General features: G+C 47.1%; 1 protein-coding gene across 2 annotated transcripts in view; it reads right to left on the bottom strand.

The window, feature by feature from the left end:
* C8H1orf21 (chromosome 8 C1orf21 homolog) overlaps positions 1-712 on the bottom strand; it is a 107,187-nt gene extending 106,475 nt beyond the window's left edge. The window contains exon 1 of one of the 2 annotated variants that reach the window (XM_085068700.1): positions 560-712. The gene's annotated coding sequence lies outside the window, so the exon portion shown is untranslated. The remainder of the gene's footprint in view (positions 1-559) is intronic. The other variant, XM_085068701.1, reaches the window with a different exon arrangement.
* Positions 713-6,000: the final 5,288 nt, after the last annotated feature.

Here is a 6,000-nt window from a genome sequence, read left to right on the forward strand (position 1 = left end):
CGCCGGCTCTGTGCGCGCCAGCTGGGTCTGTGCCGTCTCCATCACGCTCTGCCCGCACCGAATTCCCACTCCTGCGCGTTATTACCAATCTGACATCACCCAATGCTCGCACAGTCTGACATCTACAGTTAACTCGGCGATGGTGTAAGTGCCGCCCGGCGCACGGGCGGGCGGCGTTGCAATACGGTGCTGCCGAACATCGAAAGAGAACACGGATATTAAATAGATACATATAGCCGTATGTATAAAACCTGCCAGAGAGCGGCTCGCAAGGCTCGCTCCCGCCCCAGCCGCGGAGCCGCAGCCGAGTCCCGCTCCGAGCCGCCCACCCGCAGCCTTTTCCCCGCCGCCGCCGCGGGTCCGGCGCTCCCGGCGAGCCCGCTCCGCACAAAGCCCGCCGGGCCATGAATAAAACATCACCCGGAGGCGGCGGCAGGGGAGGTCGGCATGGAAGAAATAAGGGAATGGAGAGGGGAGAGGGGAAGCGGCGGCGGGAACGGCCCCGCGGAGAATGGGGGGGGCCTCCCCCGAACCCCGGCCCGCGCTGCCCCGGGCTCACCTCGGCAGCCGCGCTCGGAGCGGCTCCTCCGGGCTGGAGCAGGAGGCGGGCGCGGGTGGCGGCAGCTCCCAGGCGGTGTGCGGCGGCGGGGAGCGACGAGGCGCGGAGAGGAGCAGAGCGGAAAAGAGCAGAGCAGCCTCTCGGGGAGCGAGCGGGCGGGGCGGGGCGGGGCGGGAGCGGGGCCGTCACCGCGGGGGAGGAGCCGCCGGGCCTCGGCGGGATGCGGGGCTACCGGGGTGCCGGCATCGCTCATCCCGCACACGGCCCACGGTGCCGCAGGGCGGGGGTGATGAGCGGGGGAGCACCAGGCGATGCTGGTCAGAGAGGTACAAATACAGAATCATGGAATCGATGGGGTTCGGAGGGACCTCTGGAGATGATCCAGTCCGATTCCCCCGCCCAGGCAGGACTGTCACCGGAGCAGGTGACACAAGGGGTTTTGGGATGTTTTGGAGTGGAAGACTCCACGCCCTCCCTGGGCAGCTGCTCCAGGACTCTTCCACCCTCCATGGAAAGAAGTTCGTCCCCATAGAAGTGGAGGGGCAGCTCCGATCGCTGCTCTCTGTGACAGGGACTGGACCCAAGGAACGGCTGGAGCTGTCTCAGGGCGGGGTCAGGCTGGAGATCAGGGAAATGTTCTTCCCCAGAGGGTGCTGGGCACTGCCCAGGCTCCCCAGGGAATGGGCACAGCCTGAGGCTGCCAGAGCTCTCAGGGATGCAGAGGTTGGGATTGTTGGGGTGTCTGTGCAGGGCCAGGAGCTGGACTCCATGATCCTGGTGGGTCCTTCCAACTCTGGATATTCCATGGTTCCATGTTGTTAAAATTCTTGTGTTTTAGTTTATGTCTGGTGCTTCTCATCCAGTCACTGGGTGCACCATCCTGTTGGCACCTGCCTTTGAGATGTTTACGTGGATCTCAATCACAGACCCCGTGACTTTGGTGTCCTTGTCCCACTCAGCGGTGGAACAGAAGAGTGCTTCTCCTCCTTGGCACAGAATTTGTTTTCCCAGGAATACAGTGCCTATCACTTCTATGGCCCCATGCACCCAAATTTTCACTGGCAAAATCGTATTTTTCTGTTCACGGAGGCAGAGTTTTTCATGAAAGCAACTGAAAAACTGGAGATGGAGGTGAAGCTTCTTTGAAGATTGGGTTAGAAAGCTGTCTCAGACTGTTCCTGCCAGGAAATGCTACCATGTGAACTAGAAAGACTCCAGCAAGCCTACATCCTTTTCATCACAGTTTTAGTGTCATTCAATAATCCAGGCAGAAAAGTTTTCATCTAAGAACATTTTCCCTTCACCATGATGAAAATGTTGAAATAAATAGCAGTTTGTTTGCCAAATTCTTGGCAAAATCCCATTTGATGTAATTTCTACCTTCAACTTTGTAGCAATTAATTATTCTTTGCTGCACTGGAAATCACTACCAGAAAGGTGCACGTAAACAACATCAAGACATTCCAGAAGAGGGAATATGTTCAACTCTTGGTTGATAACTGTGAAGTTTGACCAACTTTGTTTTTTCTGCAGAGAGCCTGATACTGTTTCCAAAGACACATGCTTTTACAATGAAAAATATATTATTGCTATGCGTCTATAAACTGTGCTTCCAATAAAAATGACCATAAAAGAACAGCATGAAGCAAACATATTTGGTTTAGCCTCCACAAACAACCTCCCTGATGTTTTCCTTGTGATGTGTGCAGCTAGTTAACATTCATCAAAATTATTTACATGAACATTCATTTCCTTATGCACAAATTTATTGATGTAGTCTTTGTCTGCCACTCTCACGTAGTCAACAATATGTCTAAAAGCAGAAAATAGATATTTCCCTGATTTCTGGTGTTTGTTTTACTCATTTTGGAGATGAGACAGTGCATACTGGAGAGTTATATTTAGAAGCTGGAAAATTATAAACAGTGTAAACAATTTCTGATATCTAGGACGTATTTGGTACTAAGAGTAGCACCCATCAGCTGTGCCTGGTGCTCTGCCCCTGCCTACTGATGCTCAAACCAGATATTAGTTCAGTAACCTAAGAATAAATTATGGTTTTAGTACCAAAACCAAGTGCTGGGGGTTGTTCCTGAAAGAAGAGGACAAATATAATTCTGACTTTTTTGTACAGTAAAAGAGAAATTGGCTTTCCTGATTCAGGTCTCCTGCTGTTGTGGGAGGAATTGACTTGGATCTGGGAGAGCCATAGACTAAAAGTAGCCAGAGACAAATATTTGCAAAGACAAAATGGTCATTATTGTTATAATAATAAGCCCCTCAAAACTCTTGGAAAGGAGAAAGATGAGGATAAAATTGAGTATGAAAAGTCAGTGGCTGCAGAGATTGCACCTGGTTTTCTTCTTTTGAAGGCAGCTCTGCCTCTATGCCAGAAGAAAAGAAGAAGCCTCTTAAGAAAGCAGTTAAAACAGCGGTGATAAAACACTAACTTGGCCTATTTATGGAAAAAAAAAATTGGCTTTCATCACAGTACCGCAGTGTAATCAGTGTGTGTATGCCTTGCATGTTGCCTCAGTTATATCAATACAGCAATGCTAATGAGGATCTGTCTATCTTCCCCTAAAAATGGGAATGCAGTTCGCTTGTCTGTGCCAAAAGCATATGTATTGTACCCGTGTCCTACTTGTTATAGGTAAAAAATAGACCATAACTTGAATCAGGTATGTGCTATCAGCACAACTGTCTGTTTCAAGCTGAAAACAGTTTCAAATGCCTCAGTTACCCTGTTTGATTTTTTGAAAAGCACTGATGATTTCCTGATATTTCATTGAAGCTCTTCACTACAGAAATGGGCGAAATGAGAGCAGCCACAGCTTGCCTTATAGATGAATAGGTAAAATTGCTGCACATTTTTCCCAATTAACAAGACTTCAGAAGATAAACTAAAATGCTGCACAAGCTGCTTCCAGGAACAGTTTAAGGATTTTGATTAATTGTTATCACCTTGATCCTGGCTGGAAGATGCTAAAGTAAACCCCATAATGACAAATCCATTTTCACTTTAAGGATTGTAGTCCCAAAACATTCAACTATTTCCTAACTGTGCTGGTATTCAAAGGTTTTTGTAAACATAATCGCCAGGGTTGGAAAATATGGTCACTGTGCATGGACTCTGACTGCCAGGGTGATGAAGCCATTCCTCCATCCCCAAGGACTCTGAAGAATCGGAGTCAGGCTCATGTGGACGACATTGCTGGTGCTGCTGGAGAACCAAGAGAGGGCACAGGAAGGCATGAGCTCTGCACATGCAGTTTCCTCCCATGGATTTTTCATGTCCTTTGACATTTGAAGGTGTCAGGTAGCAAAATTTTTTGCAGGATGCCAAAGTTGCTGAGGGGGGTTTGATGCTGCAAACCAGCAAGCTGCTCTTTGAGCTGTTCTGCTGCTTGACAAATGACACAGGAACAGACATGTGAACTTCCCAGCTTCTTTTTAATGGTGTATTAACATCAAAGACTAGCTTTACATATTTAAATGACTACAAATGAGTGGATGTTTGTTTTGCACAGTCTGGCCCTGCTCATTGCATTCCCTGTTATTATTAAAATAGAAATGGATGTTAATCTGCAATAAAGAAAAACATGGATTGCAAATTCTGGGTGTATAAGAGAATGCATTTTAACCAATAAATAATTATCTCAGAATAAATAATGCCCCCATGAGCATGAACTGCTCTCATTCACCTCACCCAGCACTACACCTGTTCAGATGGCAAAAAGGAGAATGAAATATTTTAAAAGAGTCAAAGATTAATCTGCGTCACTTAAAGCTGTGTAATTCTCCAGAGTCTTCTGTTTCACAGCTTCATCATCACAGAACAGGGCATACATCAAAACCCCAGGACAGAAAGCAAGTCCATCTGTAGGAGAAACCTACAGATATACCTGGGAATTTTCAGGCAATCTTTACTGATCCCAGTTCTATGTGCAGTGTTTGTTTATTTACTCAGATTCAATTATTCCCTTTATACCTGAGCTTGCAATTAGGAAAGATAAGACAAAACAGATAGATAAGCCCTTCAATAAACCACCCACATTTTGGAAGCTGTGTAAACAAGAAGAAAAGATCCATGGCAGAACATCCAATCCTGAGGTCCTAATTCCAGGTTAACAGTTTAGCAAAGCTGTCTGTTAATTTCAGGCAAGGGCTGAGAGAGGAAAGAATAAGCAGGAACTTTAATTGTCCGTTGTTCAACATTTGGATGCAGCACAGGTACTGCCAAAGTTAGTACACTGGGGTTTTAGCCTGAAATATGCTTTGTGCTGGGACTGGAATCATAGGCCACATGCCTGTGCTGTAATAGGATAAATCAGTAAAGATCACAGCATCACAGCATCATGGAATACCCTGAGCTGGAAGGAGCCCACAATGATTGTCAAATCCAAGTCCCAGCATCAAATCCAGCTCCCAAGATTGACTTTTATTTGTGTGCCTGAAGGTCCAGTTCTCCAGAACCCCTCCCACCTTTATTATGCCGCTCCTCTGAACAGGCAATATGTGGTCTGAAAAGCCAGGGAATGAGTGGCAGGTGAGGATTGGGTACTGTGGTCCTGTTCAGGTCACCAGCAGAAGGTCCCTCTGGCTTTCAAGGTGTAGAATTGGATCCAAAGTACAGGCTGAGTTACTCTGGTTACTGAGTTGGCACCAAAAAAGCCAAGAATATTTTCTTCTAGGCTGCACATTTGTTTCTCAGTCCCAGTTAGGCTTGCGTGACTTTCTCTTTAAGCTTTAACATAGCTCATTCTGACATTAAACTATACAGAGAACACTTGCGTGAGCAGTTTTACCTCCTCTCTGGGAAGGTGGGAGCACCGGTGATCACTGCTCACTGGTGATGTCTTCTCTGGCACAGGTGTTTGCAAAGGACAGAGCCACTCCCACTCCTCACCTCCCTCAGGAATACACACAGTTTTACGTTAAAGCCTAGTGTTAAGTCCAAGTTTCAAGTGAGGAAAAGCGAACCTGTCTCACCCAGAGACCTTCTGTACAGCAATACCTCAGGCTCTGCACTGCCAGCTCCTACAGCTGCCAGTGATCACAGACCGCATCGATTTGGATGTGCTCCTGTGGCAAATGCCTCAAGGGAACCTGCTGAGGCCTTGGCTGCCTTGGGAAGGGTTACTGGGAAGCCATACTTCATACAGGGTACTTCATGTGTCACTTTTGCTGTCTGGTTATTTGGGGAAGGGTTGGGTTGGTGTGATAGGAGATGAGTGGCCATGAATGGTTCCTTGGCAGGGTGCCAGAATACAAGGACAGCAGTTTACTTGTTGTGACATCTCAACTCTATTTCCTGCATCAGGAAATAAACACTGTTAACTTTTATGTAAATCAGTCTTTCAGGGGCCCATAAAAACACTGCTTGCAAGAACATAAGGCAAAAACTGGTGACTATAACAGTAATGAAGAATTTTCATGTA

The sequence above is a fragment of the Lichenostomus cassidix genome, chromosome 8 (assembly GCF_008360975.1).
Source record: "Lichenostomus cassidix isolate B80296 chromosome 8, HeHo_3.0, whole genome shotgun sequence".
NCBI classification, from domain to species: Eukaryota; Metazoa; Chordata; class Aves; order Passeriformes; family Meliphagidae; genus Lichenostomus; species Lichenostomus cassidix.